This window comes from Triticum urartu, chromosome 1 (assembly GCF_003073215.2).
Source record: "Triticum urartu cultivar G1812 chromosome 1, Tu2.1, whole genome shotgun sequence".
Taxonomy (NCBI): Eukaryota; Viridiplantae; Streptophyta; class Magnoliopsida; order Poales; family Poaceae; genus Triticum; species Triticum urartu.
This window is the reverse complement of record NC_053022.1, coordinates 125,126,824-125,145,030: the sequence shown is the minus strand read 5'-3', so window position 1 is coordinate 125,145,030 and position 18,207 is coordinate 125,126,824. Positions and strand designations below refer to the sequence as shown.

General features: G+C 41.7%; 3 long non-coding RNA genes across 6 annotated transcripts; 1 reads left to right on the top strand and 2 right to left on the bottom strand.

Moving 5' to 3' along the window:
- The first annotated feature begins 265 nt into the window (after nt 1-265).
- Nucleotides 266-2,293, top strand: LOC125517096. Its single transcript, XR_007287422.1, has 3 exons — nt 266-431; nt 497-810; nt 1,976-2,293. It is a non-coding gene; the product is annotated as an uncharacterized LOC125517096 (long non-coding RNA).
- Nucleotides 2,294-3,205: 912 nt separating this feature from the next.
- Nucleotides 3,206-5,300, bottom strand: LOC125551434. Of its 4 annotated transcripts, none has more exons than XR_007302639.1 (4): nt 4,724-5,300; nt 4,124-4,229; nt 3,667-3,955; nt 3,206-3,522 (listed from the first exon to the last, which is right to left on the bottom strand). It is a non-coding gene; the product is annotated as an uncharacterized LOC125551434 (long non-coding RNA). The 4 variants fall into 4 exon arrangements; XR_007302644.1 differs by having other exon boundaries at nt 3,705-3,955; nt 4,724-5,299; XR_007302629.1 differs by having other exon boundaries at nt 3,710-3,955; nt 4,724-5,296.
- A 1,171-nt stretch (nt 5,301-6,471) lies between these two features.
- LOC125517029 lies at nt 6,472-9,142 on the bottom strand. The gene is made up of 3 exons (XR_007287418.1): nt 8,678-9,142; nt 7,290-7,348; nt 6,472-6,693 (listed from the first exon to the last, which is right to left on the bottom strand). It is a non-coding gene; the product is annotated as an uncharacterized LOC125517029 (long non-coding RNA).
- Between the last annotated feature and the right edge of the window lie 9,065 nt (nt 9,143-18,207).

The window sequence follows — 18,207 nt, the reverse complement described above, 5'->3', positions numbered from 1 at the left end:
GAAACTCTATTACTAAAACAGGGTGAAGAATAAGTAATTCTTCACCCTGGCCAAACGACCAAGCCGAAGCCTTAGGTTGCGTCCAACCAGGCCACCGTTCTGCCCACCAGTTTCACACTGTAAAATTACGATGGTATATGGAAGTAATATTACCTTTCTACGTTGACTCAAAGCTACCCCACTTCAAAAAAAAAAAAAGCTACCCCACTTCTATATCCTCAAAAGAAAAAAAGCTACCCCACTTCCTCCACCCCGTGGACTGAGCCAGAATTTTGCCGGTTCAGTTCCGGCGACTCAAACCGTCTCCTGGTTGTGAGCCGTGGGTGTGATACTCCGACGGCGAGGACCGAACCCAGTCCCGGCCGTCGTCATTGGAGGATGGAGGATATGGAAAACCCCCTTCCTCTCCTCCGCTCAGGCTCCCCGCGACTGTAAGTACTGCAGCTGCAACCCCGACCCTATCCGCCTCAGTCTAACGGTGTTTGTTTTTGCAAAGGTGTCGGCAGGGTAGGATTGGTGGTCGCGGCAGAGCTCGGGTGCAGGGCGTCGCCAGCGCTGATGGGTGCCTCCGTCGCGCCGTTTAGAATCGGTGTACTGCTCTGCTGCCTTGGGCGTCCACGCTGTCACACAGACCATACCTCTCAGTGTCCGTGGAGTGGCCGCACGCCAACCTCAGCGACACTGATGCTGAATTGCAGTAACTTACTGCGCTTGCCTCTGAATTCTAAAATTCTGAATTGCTTGTAACTTAAGACGACACCCATCTGCCTGGGGTTCTGTCATCATGGCAATTTTTGGGCGTTCCTACAGGTTAGCTTCCTTTCGTCATGCCAACCTCAGATAGCTTCCTTTTATTTTGGTTGTGAGATGTCGATTCCTGTTTTTCTAGCCACTTTAATTTTGATGTTTTAAAGTTACAGAGTTAGTTACGTTTGGTTTCTTGTAGCCAGACGAGCGAGCTTAAAATTACACTGACTAGTGTGGTGGTACAAAAAATTGTTTCTTTTCTTGCTGTCTATATTCTTCACTTTATCTGAATTTGTTTCTGCTCCATGTTAACTGCCGCACATGCTACCATCTGAAACTCTACAATTAGGAGTCTGCCTTTAAAAAACAATTAGGAGACTGAAAAGATTTAGAGTTTTCGCCCCCAGGTTGAATCTTTATTGACTTGTGTCTTCTTGTCATGGTTTGTTTCTGATTACTACTAGCTTGTTCTAATCTTGACTGTTGGCATGCATAACCTTCATTACTGACTGAATTCCCAGCTACAAATTACTACCTCGGTACCAAAATGTAAGACGTTTTGTACAAATTTTGTCACAGATGTAAATTATCAGGTTAAGCTTTTATGCACATAATCTTAGAGGTTTATCTTTATTCAAGGAATAGAAAAATCAGAAGTATAATGTTCCTTTTCTTGTACAATTTGCTCATTTTGATAATTTACATACTTCTGTTACTTTTTTCTATGTTTGGTTTACCGCTTCCTTCGGTTGGAGAAAGTACAATGCTAATTTTACAGTGCAGAATGTTACTAAATAAATCAATGATTGTTCTCATAATGGTCTGGTAAGGCTATATAGGCCTACTCAACAAATCACAAAATGGAGAAGAGGAAGCTGAGCCCCACTCTTTTTATATCAAGGAGCGAGGTTTTTTGTTTTGATTTTTTTTAACCTTCACCTTTTACGGGTTTGTAGGGAAAGTTTCTGGCCCAATTGACTATAATACTAGTACCATGGCATACCATTTTTGGTTTGTACTGATCGAAAGGCAAATTACAGGTTAATTAGGGAATGCTACTGTAATCACACATCTCATAGGCATTTAGATTCTAGCGTAAGACTGCAACAACATTACTACATGAAAACACATTTATGCTTTCACATATCTGTTGGCATCTCACAGGAACTAAATAATTTTCTTGTTCATTGCATGTCTAACTTGTTATGCCCACTCATTGAATTTGCAGCATTTGAATCCAACACAGAAGAGAGGGCATTAGCTAGTGCTAAAAATGTAGTGCGATTTGGCCTAGCTTCCATCAACTCGAATGCCCAGGACATGTCACAATCTTCTTCCTCTCTACAAACATCAATCCTGGAGGTGCTAGGGAAGAGCATGTGTACTACAGCCCAGCAAAAAGAAAAGACCCATTGCCACTGCTACTACAAGAAGATTAAGTAGAATAAGAAAAAAAAATCTTGTTATGGTTGCTGCTTAATTACCACTGAATTTATTCATTTGTTCATGTCAGAATTGTTATGGCTCTGCTACATCAATGATATTGTATTTTCTCTTTTTCAACTGATATTTGAATTTACAAATCTTTGATTTATATGTCTTTGTCATTGTCTCTTGCGAATACATTTCTTGAATTAGCAAAGTCCGTTATGGATGGATCTATCAGTACCATTGATGTCCAATTCCAATTAAAAAAAATTCATTGGCACCAAAAATGACTCCTGTAGCATGTGTACTGATTTCAAGTCCCAACTCATACTCCCCTCTCACATGAACCCACCATCAAGATAAAGGAAAGAGACTAATTCAGTTACTGAACTTTAAAATGAATCACATTGTCAAACATTCCATTGAGATAATTTTGAACAAATCACATAGTAGTAGAATACACATCCTCACCATGCCCTACATCTTGGTTACATCTCAGTTGCTAATAAAAATTTCAGCAAATAAAAGAAAGATCAACAAACACAACACATGCATTATCCGCCTCTAGAGAACACTCCTATGTCCTGTTATTTGCATTTAGTAGTACTGACCAACAAGGGCCGCTCATTGTCGGGATGAGAGGTACGATGAGGAGTTGCACACCAGTCCGTGGCCTGGTCATGCCCAGACCGCCATGGACACGCCTTAGCTTACATGGAAAACAAAGATTCCTGCTCCATATACAATGTATAACATAGATTTCATAAATACTCCCTCTGTCCCATATATAATGTGTCAAAAACGCTCATATATTATGGGGCGGAGGGAGTAGTAACTAACCAAATTCTGACATTTAAGTTAGAGATGTACTTCATGAACTGCAAGGTTCCAAGTTACTTGTACTCATAATGTTCCATTGCTAGCTATCCAAGTTCAAGTCACATCTGTACTGAAGACATTTACATCTAAATAAAAAACATAGGACCAGTGAATGTCATACAAATTTCTCATCTCACCGGTGCACTTCAGATATCAGGATACCATTCTTTCTACCAAGATTACAACCATCTTCTGGCAATACTTTATCATAGATCATGGAGCTCATCAATAGTCACAATTCAGAAACAAACTTAGTTTTATGCTTAGTACAATTTTCTTAACCAATTAAAAGGCATATGCTCACAGAAGATCACATGCCACTTCTGACATAAACAGCTGAAGGAACTAGACAACAGAAATGGACAGAGTGAGAAGCCTCTACGTCAGCATCCGGACATCCTATGTTCCCAGCTTTGTCTCTCGACTGCAGCCTTTTTGGTATTCTTGCAGGATATCTTCTGCTGCATCCTGCAGGGCATTTGAAATCAGAAGTCAATTCAGAATAGAGTTTTATTGTGACCGAACATGTAAAGATGATTCAGTGTCTTCTCAATTTCCCTCATGTACAAAGTGAATTCCCCTGCTATCAAAATCAATATGAACAATCAGAACCATGATTGCTTCCCCAGACGAGATGATTCCACCGTGACCTTACGTGGGTCAGGGTGCTCCGCTGAGGCGCCTCTACACCGGGATGCTGGATCCACCTTGCTCGGACGATCACTCCCGCCAGCCGCCTCCATGGCTACTCGTGCGGACTGGGTTCTCCGATGGCGCTTCCTCGCACCAGATAGCCCGGCCGAGCGATGGTGTCATAGATGACACTGAACCAAAGACCGAGAGACGCGCTCGAACCAACAATACCATATATCCCGTCAGAGCGATGGTGTCTATTAATAATCTGCACATGCATACGCAAAAGAAACAACATAATGCTTAACTACTTTGTAAGATAGATAAGATTAGATGGCGGCAACAAAGCTCGGTATAGAAAGCGTGAGCTTTACATTAACTTGGACTCAGCTCAACGCATATCAATGACTATCCAACAAGGAATGAACAACAATACCTTGTGCTTAATCAGGCACCAAGAATGGAGAGACCAACGAGATCTGAGAGGAGACAGGATGACCTTGGACGAATTTGATGGGGGCAGTTGGCTCGCAATAGTGTATCTGGTTTTGTTCATGGCAATTCAGACCAAGGTTAGCAAAATGCTACTGGTGTAGCACAATGGAGCATATGATTTTTCAATAACAAATGCATTTACAACACGGATTGTCATTAGAGTTATTGAGCAAAACACGAACTGAACTCTAGCCCTATTGTAATGTATTCAGTAGTAGTTAATTCAGAATCTGACCTGAACTTAACTAGTTCATTAGTGCACTCGAACTACTTAATTAGTCTTATTGACCACTACCAATTAGGACCAATCACTTCCGAATTTTAACCAACCTAGAACTTGAAATAGTTACTTTCCTCAGTGGATTAAATACTGGTGATTTAATTGAACTAGTCAATTAGCCCTGTCACTTGCATAATTTAACCAGGCCCCGTCCTGGAACTAGTAAACAGTAGAGATCCAAGTAATGCTGGAAGGAACCGCCAATTAATAGGAAGCATCCATCCATTAGAATAAGAAGCAAGAGGGGACATAGGAGGTGACCTGGATGGTGCGGGTGTTGAAGCCGAACTTGATGCCCACGCCGCTTGGAGGATGGCCGACAGCAGGATCGAATGAGTAAAACCTGCGGGGGGCTAGAGAGCATGCGTCTCACCCCGTCGGCCAGGATCGAACTCGAACCTCGGTCTCATCCCCGAACAAGATCCAACATGATACAACAGCAGAGTCTGAGTCTCGATCGGGAGGTTAGAGACTGAATTTAATCTCCCGCACCTCGATCCAACAGCAGAGATCCTAGTGCCCGCACCTGGAATCATCCACCTCGATCACCGGTTGGAGGAGAAGCGAACGAGTGGCCGGCGTCTCGCCCCCATCTTGGCCGCAATCAAGGTGACGGTCGTCGGTGCCTCGCCCCCGTTGATGTTGCGTCCTCCTCGTCGCGGTCAACTACGTTCCAATCGGGGGTGGTTATGGCTCCTCGCGCTCAATGCTGTAATATTACCTCGCAGCCACTGTAGATTACTGCACAAAGCCTCCACGGTGCTGGTGGCGTCTGCCGTGTGGGTGGGGGCGTGTGCTTCGGCTGCCTGGGTGCAATCTGTGCAATTTAGGTGTGCTAAAGTGAGCCCGAGGCATTGTGTTTATTCTACGTCCGACCCATGAAGCGCATCCTATTTGCTAATCGGTTACATCATTTTTTTTTGACCCGGTTACATCATTCTTTAATTAGCGCAGCCACATGCATGCATATGATAAATAATTTAATTCATTTACTATGTTTGGCCCGCGTTTTACTAGCATGCGAGTCGAGGATGTGAGACGGACGACATCGCTTGTTGACTGTAATTCATTCATGAAGACCACTAGGGATCAGACTACTGATCCCATGCTTCTTATCAGACTAGTGTACAACCATTGGATTAGATGGATGGGAGTCGTTCGATTGTGTGCTAGAGCCCACATAGAATTAGTTGGTCCCTGCACTAATTACGTGCATCCTCATAACTGCTCCCGTGAAGCAGTCTGATAGCCCAGAAATAAACTAAGAGAAAATGGAATGGCGTAACTGATGCATCAAAAAAGGCATAATATTTTGGATTATATAATTTTTGTTATTGGAAGCAGCACCATCGTGGGCATTGACATGGTGGATGCATGGCGAACATGGTTTTCGAACCACTTGATGCATCCACCTTATTTACAGTAACGACTGCATCCACCATACGAGAAGTATGCATCCACTTTAGGTGCCATTTGCATCTAGCGTATTAATAGATTTTCCTTTCTTCCGCTGTGACGGAAATTTGGTTTGATTTAGCATGATTTTTGTACTGTGTGCTAATATATTTTGCTTCCAAACCAATATGAAACTATTTTCATTGACTCGAGAATAGCTTCCATGAAAATGTGATTTGTTTCATCGATTAGAAAATGTTATATTGATTTCAATCACCATGGGATATGCTTCCTTACTGGTCAAAAATTGCTTCCGTTAAATAGAGAATTTGCTTCCATGATGATCATGAAGCAACACAAAAAAGAAAATCAAGTGGTAATCACGTATTTTATCATTGTTCAGGTTATTGGCTTCCTACATTGTATTGTCCTGGTGCTTCAAATGCTGTAGCACGAGGTAATGTGTCCACGCATTGCATTGATGCCGAAGATATCATGGCACCAGGACAATGTGAGGAATCATATGAGAATCCAGTGAACCATGGTTGGCATTGTGTACAGTAAAACATATGCAATATAGAAGAGCATACAAGAAAACAAGGAAGCATGAGTTCTTTTGAAAAAACAGGCGACATTGAATAATATTATACTTAGTTAAACAATAAAATACAAACTATTACAGCAACATTGTTTTCACATCCCTCTAGCCAGCATCACAGAGGACGTTGAACGGACCATCTCACATGCACTGTGAGCTTGTCATCATCAACAAGGCAATCACGATCTCCGTTATATTGCAGTCGACATATTTACAACACACCAGGTTGTAGAGAAATCTGCATAGTAAAAGCATGAATGAGAAACAATCAAGCACACATAGTGTTCAGTGGTTGAGACAAAAGTTCACTCCGAAAAGCAACACCGGCAATGGTTGAAAGGCACACAGGGGTAGTGGGTGAAGCAAAACTATGTGAGAAATCAAAAGTAGGAAGCATGGCTAATACGAAGCAATTATTGGATGCTCATGTACTAGAAGCATAAAAGATCGATTTGACTGATCTGCATACTTGCTGGGCAAGATTTCTGTGCTAAAATTTAATGTCCGTGAAATATTGTTTCAGTTCCGCACTACATCTCTACACTAGAAGCATATGTTAAAACTCAAGGAAGCATGGTTAACAAGAAGCACTAATTTGGTTCTATCATAACATATATTAGACGCATCCGAAGCATACATATTTGAATTCACAAATTAACATGCCAGAGAACATATGCACATTCAAAGTGTTTCTAAACCATTCGCAACATATGGGAGGAAAATTTTCTGCATACTATACCTCAGTACTTCAAAACTACAAACAGAGAAAGCAGGAAGCATTATTAACATGAGTTTGCACTGAAGAAATACAAAAAGGATACATAGGAAACTTACCAGCTGAATATCAACTCTGTAGCATGATTGACTCCTTTTTAGTCATTGTTGAGTGTCACCTGAGAACACACAGAATACTGATTGTTAGCATTTCTGTAAGAAAATGTTTCGTAAGGAATGAAGCGATAGATTTGCTCTCTTCTGGAATTAGTTGTATGGAAGCAATGCACTACAAAATAAGAGTATACATACATACATACATACATACATACACATATTCTAAGCGTGAGTGTAGAATAGCTTATTCTACACCCCCTAGTAACGCTATATACAAAATCTAGTAAAACAATATACAAAATGTAGTAATTCGGAAAATATTTTTTTTATCACCCAAGTTTGTAATTTACTACATTTTACATAGTGTGTTACTATATTTTGTATATGCCGTTACTGGGATGTAGAATAAGTTATTCTACACTCACGCTTAGTTTAGCGTTATATATATATATATATATATATATATATATATATATATATATATATATATATATATATATATATATACACATACATATATATATATATTGACTGATGACATAAAGGATTACAGAAGCACAAAAATATGGACAGTACAAATACGGCGCATGGTATTGAAATAAGTAAGCTTGGTGCCAGGATGGGGATGCATCTGTTAGTATTTTTGGCATGGAAGCATTTTCCTGGAAAAACAGTATCCTAAAGGGGACAATTAAGAAGCAATTTTGTGTGATGGATTCATGGAATTTAGGGTGCAATCTGTGCAATTTAGGATGCAATTTTTGTCTTCGATGGAAGCATGGAATTTCAAAAGGGGTAAACATAACAAATTTAGCACCAATATGGGGGTAAGTTTACTTGGATGCTCTGTTTACAGGAAGCATTGTAGGATGCATTGAAAAGGAAGTGTTGCAGCATTTCTATAATAGATTTGAAGCACCGAAAAAAATTGAAACAACTTAATAGTCGAAACAATACTTGGCCGGCAATGAGCATAAATACTCCCTCCATTCTTGTATACAAGGCCACAAACTCATAATACAGGTACCAAGACAAATGTTAATGTCTTCTAAGTCAATGTTGCAAGACAGCTTATCTCCTTGTTTGCCATGTAAATTAATGTGTATTCTTCTCTTTCATGCATATCAAGCCAATGCTCCCACTCCCGCATGCATGCAAGGGATAATTAATGTCCTTCTTTTCTAGTACTGCGAGGCAACCACCTTAATATTTGCATCCATTAGTGTTAGTGGCCTTGTATATCTGCAAATTCTAATTTTGATAGTGGCCTTGTATATAAAAATGGAGGGAGTAACAAATTTCATCCAGCTGAAGGATGCATTACAGAACAAAATTTGTTGCAAAAATTACAAATCCTCAAAATGTGGGGCACTCCACGGAAGTGCACATACCTTTGATTCAGGATTGAGGAGCTTCAAAATAGGGCCGCAATTTAGAAATCCAAAAGCCAATACTCCGGCTGGCCGATCCAAATCAATGGGGATGGAGCCGATTCAGTAGATGGGATAGCCTAGCGACTGAGAAAACTCGGCAGAATCGGGCGGGGTAGCGTTGGTGGAGTGGATGGTAGCCATGCTGCTCGGCGGGGAGGCTCGAGTGAGGAACGATGGCGCTGCGGTCCACCGATGTGTGTCGGAGCTGGAGGTGCGAGGCGGATGGAGCGGGCTCGTGAGGTGGAGCTGCGAGATCACGTCGATGGCCGGGGGGGTCGGGGAGCGGAGAGACCTCGTTGGTCGGAGGATTCGCGGTGAGACGGCGGCAGAGCAGGGGATCTGGTGTGCGAGCCGGCGGCGAGGCAACTCGGGTGGGAAGCAGAACTCGGGCATGGGCCGGCTATTAATGCTATCGAGAGATTAGGGGAGATGATTAGGAAAGATCAGGGCTTTCCTATTTTTTAAAAAAAAATTGGACGAAATCGGGAGCGTCGACTTAACAACGAACCTACGGACGTCGATTGGTCTGGCGATTGCGTCGATTCAGACTACAGATCAGAAGTGTTTACCTTCATTTAATCCTGTTACCATATTTAGCATGGTTTTTTACTAGCATGGCGGGACCAATGCATGCGGATGGTAACTGTTTTAATTGAGTTACCATTCCTAACATGCTTTTTACTGCCATGTGAAACAACAGATGTCACTAACCCAATTTATTCTATTACCAAGTTTTTCATGGACGATTACTAGGTTACTACATTTCTCATGGTTGATTACTATATGCCATTACAAGTAGGCATGTAGAAAGGAAAAATGGTGGTGGGACCATGCACCTGCATGTCCAGCCGGTAACCAAATTAAATATGTTACTACTTTTTTCTTAGTTGATTACTATGTATCATTTGAGCATGCATGTAAAAAAGATAAATGGTGGCGGTGCGTGAACTAGTGGGTGCAGATAGTAACTGAATGTATTGGGTTACTATATTTCTTATGGTTGTTTATGATGTGTTGCTACGAGTGTGGCAATAGAGCACACGAGCTCGCTTGCTCCTGTTAGCTGCACCAATGGAACAATCACACATGGGCACATGTATTAAGTGTGGGTGTGCAAAACAGGGAAGGATATGCAGCATCCACGGTAGCATACGGTGACAGGTTTGGTTTAATGTGACGGCACGAAGACCGTGGGACATGCAACGGAAGATGCACATATGTTCCGTCGGTACAACATGTTTATTTATTATATTTTTTTGCAAGAAATACTATTTATTATAATTAGATAACAATATATTTTTCGTTCCCCAACTTTTGTCGGATTCTAAATTTGATCCCGCAACTTTGAAACCGGACAACTTGCACCCTCAACTATTGAAACCGGACAAGTTTCACCCCGATTTTGATTGCGTTGACTCCAATTCATGTATTATTTTCAAATTCGTGAATGTTTTAAAATTCACATACATTTTTCAAATCCTCTTAATTTTCCAAGTTTTCGCAAACTTTCCAAGTTCATGTAGTTTTTTTTCAAATCCATGTTTTTTTAAATCCCTGTACTTTTCAAATCCATATACCTTTTCCAAGTCCGGGTATTTTTTTAAAGAATCAAATACCTTTTTCTCAAATGCATGAAATTTTTAAAAATTCGTGAACTTTTCAAATCCATGTACCTTTTCCAGGTCCGAGTATTTTTTTTTAAAGAATAACATACCTTTTTTCAAATGCATTAAATTTTTAAAAATTCATGAACTTTTCAAATCCATGTACTGTTTTCAAGTTCACATACTTTTTTTAAATTCACGTACTTTACTTGGAAAAATCATGAATTTTTTAAAAAATCTGAACTTAAAAAAGGTATGCAGATCTGAGAAAGTATACTAATTTGAAAAAAAGCATGGGTTTGAAAAATTAGATGAACTTTAGAAAAGTACGTGAATTTTAAAAAATTACTTGAACTTGAAAAAATTAAGTGGATTTAGAAACAGTTCATGGATTTGAAGAAAGTACGCAGATTTGTAAAATTGCCCAAACTTGAAGAAAGTATGCAATTCTGAAAAAAATTATGCAAACTTAAAAAAGTACATGAATTGAAAAAAAGGCCGCTCGACATTACCATCAGTTCACACCTTGGACACGTACCTTGCACATATCGATATACAAAACCAAAAATAGCGTCTTTGATGCATGGACGGCCGTCGCTCTGTGTCGTACTAACGTTGCCTCTTCGGTCCCAAGCGAAGTGATGCCTCATGATTCCATGATCGGGCGAGTTCGTCCACGCCTGTGGATATTCGACCAATCGTGCTCTTATGTCTACATGAATTTAATCTGCATGTGGGAATTTATGCAACGTGACAATGTCTTAGAATAGACTAGATTTCAGTTGTTGATGTGTTGGGTAAGGTGTCATGAAATGAAATGAAATTCAAACATATATAGTGGGTGAGGACAAGTTGCTGTTTAAAATTGAAATTAACGGAGGGTCGGCTGATGATTCATGAAGTGTTGCAGCAATTCAAACGAAAGTGCGTTCCAGGTGCACTAGATGACTCTCCCAACTAGCCATGCCTTTATCTGATGTATCGACATATAGACTGAAACTTTAATTTTTCCTACTGGAGCTCCTCTTCGTTTTCTTTTTTGAGGAAATAATGGTGGGTAGATAAGCAGTAGTACTACACTTTTGCCTTAGACGCTTCGTGAAAGGATAGTGACTGGGCTCTCGGCAGCCTATGACCTGGACTACGGGTGGAAGACGGAGTACCATGGAACGAACGTTACTGCGCTAGGTGGGCCAGCTGGCGAATTTATGGCAGCGTCCTCTGTACCTGCGAGCGTCTCTTTAGCAAATCCCGATGATGTCTCACGGTGTATGATACCGTGACCAGGCGAGGACGGGCACTCCTGTGAGTTTTTGGTGTTGCTACGACCATGCATATAAAAAATAGAAATGGTGGCCGAATTAAATCTATTACTATATATTTCATAGACTTTTACTAGCAGGTGGAAGAATAATGCCGATTAAACCAAACGGTGCGTGCGACATGGGCCGAGCGAAGAATAAGCGTTTTACGCTCTCGCTTAGTTTAGCGCCACCGTATATATCTTTTGAGTCACACTTTTGTAAATTATTATTATTTTCCTTTTATATTCTCATAAAAGTTTGGTTATTATGGTCTACACAAAAACCGTACAGAAATATCTCGGTATATACCGAAACGTAACCATATCTTAACTTCATATTCCATGTACCGAAGTATTAATACCTTCTAAGCAGATAAAATTGTATAAACCTAACCATGTAAATTGAATAAAAAAATACACACAATTAAATGCAGTTGCTGTGCATTTTTGGGTATTTCTAGGCAATCGCCTATTTGGCACCTTCAGCGCCCAATATAGGCTAGCGTGCAAACTAGCGCACACACCCCTCCCTCCCTATGACTCTTAATGCGCCAGCCCACCGAAGCGCTCGAGCACACGAGAGGGTAATTTCCTTCCCCGGTTTTGTGAAGCTTCCCAGGCCGGTTTGGGAAGCTTCTCGAAGCTTCCAATCGGATTGCTTCCTGGTTTTTCCAGACTGGTTTTTGTTTATTTTTTTTATATGCGTGAAACTTTTTCAAATTCACGCTCCTTTTTTTAAAGCACATGATTTTCTTTCAAATTCCTGAACCTTTTCAAATCCGCTAACTTTTGTTTTCCAAATTCAATAAGAAAATCCAAAATCAGTAAACCTTTTTCAAATTCATATTTTTTCAAAATTCATTTAACTTTTTTTTCAAATCCATGATTTTTCCCAATATCGATAAACATTTGTTTTTCAATTATGCGAACTTTTTTCTGAATATCTGTGAACCTTTTTTTAATATGTGACTTTTTTCTAAATTCAGGAATTTTTTTCCCAAAATTGATGAAGTTTAACTAAATCCACAAACCTTTTTTCAAATCCGGAGCTTATTTTTCAATCAGCAATTATTTTAAAAAAGCTAGTGATTTAAAAAAAATCATGTGCATTTGTTATATTAGTGATTTTTTTCAAATAATGATCTTTCTTCTAATTCGGTGAACTTTTTCTTTTTTTATGATTTTTAGTTCCTTTTAAAAAAATCTCAAAAAGTCAACGGTCAAATGGACAGGTCAACCACGAGCACGAACGAGAAAACCAGTGACTCCCCAAACCACGATCGCCTCATTTGTTGAGCGACCCATGAGGGGTGGTGCGTGGCACTGACTACTCTACTTTACTTTCTCTCTCAAAAAAAAGACTACTCTACTTTACTTGGCGCAAAAAAAAGACTACTCTACTTGGCGCTTAAGTTTGCAGAATGCACTAAATTCGCCTCTTTTGCCTAGAAAAATGTTGAAATTTTGCTAGTAGGCTTTTGGCCCAAAGCCCAATTAAAATTCTGAAATTCTTTTAGCCCATTCATATACACATGTGAGTGGAGTGAGTGAGGTTAAAGTTTAGTCCCACCCCGAAAGTTGAGAGATAGTTGCACCTCTTTATAAGGTGAGCTCTTCTACCACTTGTATGAGCATGAGAAGAGGAGACCTACACGCGCGCTCCTCCTCCTCGCTCGCCACGCCTCGCCACGCCACGCCACGCTACTGAACCGTTTCCGATTCTTTTGGATCGTGATGACTCGGACGTGGGGTTTACTCCCATGACCTATCTGGCCCGCACTATATAGTCAGACAGACACGTCTACCCTAGCCGCCGCCGCTTCGTATGGTTTTTCACCATCGTTCCAGATCATTGCGCCGCCAAGTAAGTATTCTCCATCCCTCCTTCCGGCGTGCACCGCGAGAAGGGACAACAGGCCTCCGGAACCCCGCCTCTCGTGATCCTGTACGGGAAAGGGGCGATCAGGTTTTTGGGGAGCGCACTCGCGCGACTGCTGGCAGCGACGACTTCGCGAATGACGACTTCTTCCCCGACCTCGGCAACCTCGTCCTCGACGACATGGGCGACAACGTCAACGCCGGCGGTGCTGCACCCGCTGCACCGTATGTGATTCTATCATTCTTGTTCGAGATCGTGGTAGAATTCATGCTTCTAGTATGTGCCCTAGATGTGATATGTTCATCTGCTATGCTAGTTCGCATGATTAGTTTAATCTCTGCTGCTGTGGTCATGATTTATCTTTTGTTTATTCGGATTAAATCTCGTAGTAATTTGCTCATATTTCCAACAATCCAAAAACCTTATTATAGGCAATTTACTCCAAGTGGTTTTGCTGCGCATCTGAAGCCGCCTGCCTTTAAGGGGGCGCAATATAAGATGTGGCGCACGAGAGCAGTCTACTGGTTTCAGACCATGGGCTGCTATGATGCCACCAAGGGCAAGCCTGAGGGCGATCTTAATCCAGCACAGCTGGAAGCTTTTGAAAAGATCGATACCCTCTTTAAAGGCGCTCTTCTGAGTGTTCTTGATGACTCCATTGTGGATTCGTACATGTCGTTTGACAACGGCAAGGACATGTGGGCTGCGCTCGAGGCCAAGTTTGGTGCCTCGGACGCCGGCAGCGAGTTGTACGTCATGGAGCAATTCTATGACTACAAGATGACTGATGAGCGCCCTGTTGTACAGCAGGCTCATGAGATACAGTCGCTCGCAAAAGAATTTGAGTACTTCAAGTGTGTGTTGCCGGACAAATTTGTTGCCGGAGGCATCATTGCCAAGCTTCCACCTTCGTGGAACAATTTTGCTACTTCCCTGAAACACAAGAGATAGGAGTTTTCCGTTGCGGATCTCATTGGTACTCTTAATATTGAAGAGAAGGCGAGAGCAAAGGACACACGTGCTCGAGTTGCTGAGGGAGGTTCTAGTGCCCACATGGTACAGAAGAAGAACTCCCAGCCCAACAAGTTCAAAAACAATAAGAACAAAACTCAGGGCAAAGACAAGTTTGATACAAAGAACAAGCCATCACATTCTACCAACTTCAAGAAGAATTCTCATAAGAAGGGGAAGGGACTTTGCCATGTCTGCGGTGATCCTAATCACTGGGCTCCGAAGTGTCCTAATCGCTTTGAGAAGCGCGAACATGAGAAGAGCGGCAAGTCCGCTAATGTTGTCATCGGTGATACTGATATGAAGGAATCAGGGGACGGTATTTTTCCTACCATCCTTTCAGTATTTCAATCCCCTGATTGGTTAATTGACACCGGTGCCAATGTACATGTTTGTGCTGACGCCTCCATGTTTTCTTCTTACCAGGCAACAGGGACTTCACCCGTGCTGATGGGGAACAGGTCACATGCCATCGTTCAAGGTGTTGGTACGGTCGATCTGAAGTTTACTTCGGGGAAGACTGTGTGTCTAAAGAACGTTCATCATGTGCCGTCCATCAATAAAAATCTCGTTAGCGGTTCCCGTTTATGCTGAGATGGTTTTAAGTTGGTTTTCGAATCCAATAAAGTTGTAATTTCTAAGTGTGGACAATTTGTTGAAAAAGGCTATGAGTGCGGAGGCTTGTTCCGCCTATCTTTGTCAGATATTTGCACTAAAGTTATTAATAATGTTTGCCACAATAATGAGTCTGATATTTGGCATTCACGACTCGGTCATATTAACTTTGGTTGCATGACGCGGTTAGCCAATATGAATTTAATTTCGAAAATCTCTACAGTCAAAGGCTCCAAGTGCCAAGTATGTGTGCAAGCTAAGCAACCTCGCAAGTCCCATAAGACTGCAGAGGCAAGAGACTTGGCGCCACTAGAGCTTATACATTCTGATCTTTCTGAGATGAATGGCGTGTTGACAAAAGATGGAAAGAGATACTTCATGACGTTGATTGATGACTCCACTAGATATTGTTATGTGTATCTTCTGAAATCAAAAGATGAGGCTTTGACTGTCTTTAAAAACTATAAAGCTGAGGCAGAGAACCAACTTGATCGAAAAATTAAACGGCTTAGGTCTGATCATGATGGAGAGTATTTTTCCAATGAATTTGATCTGTTTTGTGCGGAACATGGTATAATCCATGAGAGGACGCCTCCCTACTCACCCCAGTCAAATGGGGTAGCCGAAAGAAAGAACCAAACTCTAACTGATATGGTTAACACCATGTTAGACACTTCGGGTCTATCCAAGGAATGGTGGGGGGAGGCGCTAATGACTGCGTGTCATGTCCTAAACCGAGTTCCCACAAAGTATAAGACCATGACTTCATTTGAGGAATGGGAAAGGAAAAGGTTAAAACTCTCTTACCTACGTATTTGGGGTTGTTTGGCGGAAGTCAATATACCAATTCCCAAAAAGCGTAAGCTTGGACCAAAAACCGTGGATTGTGTTCTTCTGGGCTATGCTTTTCATAGCATCGGCTATAGATTTTTGATAATAAAATCTGAGGTATCCGACATGCATGTTGGTACGATTATGGAATCAAATGATGCAACTTTTTTTGAGGACATATTTCCTATGAAGGATATGTCGAGTTCATCAAATCAGGAGATACCTACTCCATCTAGTGAGGAATTCACTGTAATTCCTGAACCCACCATTGCGATGGAACACGTTGAGAATCCTGTTGAGGGTAACAATGGAACTCCTGTGAGGAGTAAGAGACAGAGGACTGCAAAGTCTTTTGGTGATGATTTCATTGTGTACCTTGTGGATGACACACCTAGGACTATTTCAGAAACCTATGCATCTCCTGATGCTGACTACTGGAAGGAAGCTGTACGTAGCGAGATGGATTCCATCTTAGCTATTGGTACCTGGAAGATCACTGACCGTCCTTATGGGTACAAACCTGTAGGATGTAAGTGGGTGTTCAAGAAGAAGTTTAGACCTGATGGTACGATTGAAAAGTACAAGGCACGGCTTGTGGCCAAGGGTTATACCCAGAAAGAAGGTGAAGACTTTTTTGATACTTACTCACCCGTGGCTAGACTGACCACAATTCGGGTGCTACTATCACTGGCTGCCTCACATGGTCTTCTCGTTCATCAAATGGACGTTAAGACAACTTTCCTCAATGAAGAGTTGAAGGAGAAAATTTACATGGATCAGGCAGATGGTTTTGTAGTACCTGATCAAGAAGGAAAGGTGTGCAAGTTATTAAAGTCTTTATATGGCCTTAAACAAGCTCCTAAGGAGTGGCATGAGAAGTTCGAAAGAACATTAACTGCTGCCGGCTTTGTAGTAAACGATGGTGACAAGTGCGTGTACTATCGCTATGGTGGGGGCGAAGGAGTTATTCTTTGTCTGTATGTCGACGACATATTGATCTTTGAAACCAAACTTGATTTAATCAAGGAGGTTAAGGATTTCTTATCTCGCCGTTTTGAGATGAAGGATTTAGGAGTAGCTGATGTTATCTTAAACATCAAGCTGTTGAGAGATGAGAATGGTGGAATCACACTGCTTCAGTCTCATTATGTGGAAAAGGTCTTGAGTCATTTTGGGTATAGCGACTGCACGCCTTCTCCAACTCCATATAATGCTAGTGTGTTGCTTCGAAAGAATCGACGGATTGCTAGAGATCAACTGAGGTATTCTCAGATTATTGGCTCGCTTATGTATTTGGCGAGTGCCACGAGGCCTGACATCTCTTTTGCTTCTTAATGTGTTCCAAGTGGTTTATTCGGGTAAGCAGAGATGTTGTCCTGTAGAACATCTTCTGAGGAACACACCTATATGAATTTGACTGTTAACGTCGCAGTCTGTGAGAATTGGGTGTTCTCTAATAAATTCATGAAAGGCCCTGCAGTATGACGTATACGCTCCACCCGCGGGGAAGCCTTGCGGCAGCCCAGTATCGGTCAAGAATTTGTGTGAAACTAGTTTCACAGAAAACTTGTAGTTCAAGGCATAGTCCACTATTCAAGTTGTGATCTAGTGTAGCATAAATTTCTAAGTGGAAGTTCAACTTCACAGTCTCCACTAAGCACCGATATATAAAACAATGTTTTGGAACTAAATAATGAGATGTGCCAATGAGACTTTGTGGGGGATTGTTGGAATTTTGCTAGTAGGCCTTTGGCCCAAAGCCCAACTAAAATTCTAAAATTCTCTTGGCCCATTCATGCACACATGTGAGTGGAGTGAGTGAGGCTAAAGTTTAGTCCCACCCCGGAAGTTGAGAGAGAGTTGCACCTCTTTATAAGGTGAGCTCTTCTACCACTTGTATGAGCATGAGAAGAGGAGACCTACACGCACGCTCCTCCTCCTCGCTCGCCTCGCCACGCCACGCCTCGTCACGACGCGCCGCGGGTTGCGGGATTGAGCCGAGCCGAGGACAGAGCTATGCACGTTGTCTATATTTTTGCTGCATGGGAAAATTAATGAGTCATTAATTAATAATTAACGGACGTGTTAATTACTGAACCGTTTCCGATTCTTTTGGATCGTGACGACTCGGACATGGGGTTTACTCCCACGACCTACCCGGCCCGCACTACATAGTCAGGCAGACGTCTACCCTAGCCGCCGCCGCTTCGTATGGTTTCTCACCACCGTTCCAGATCATTGCGTC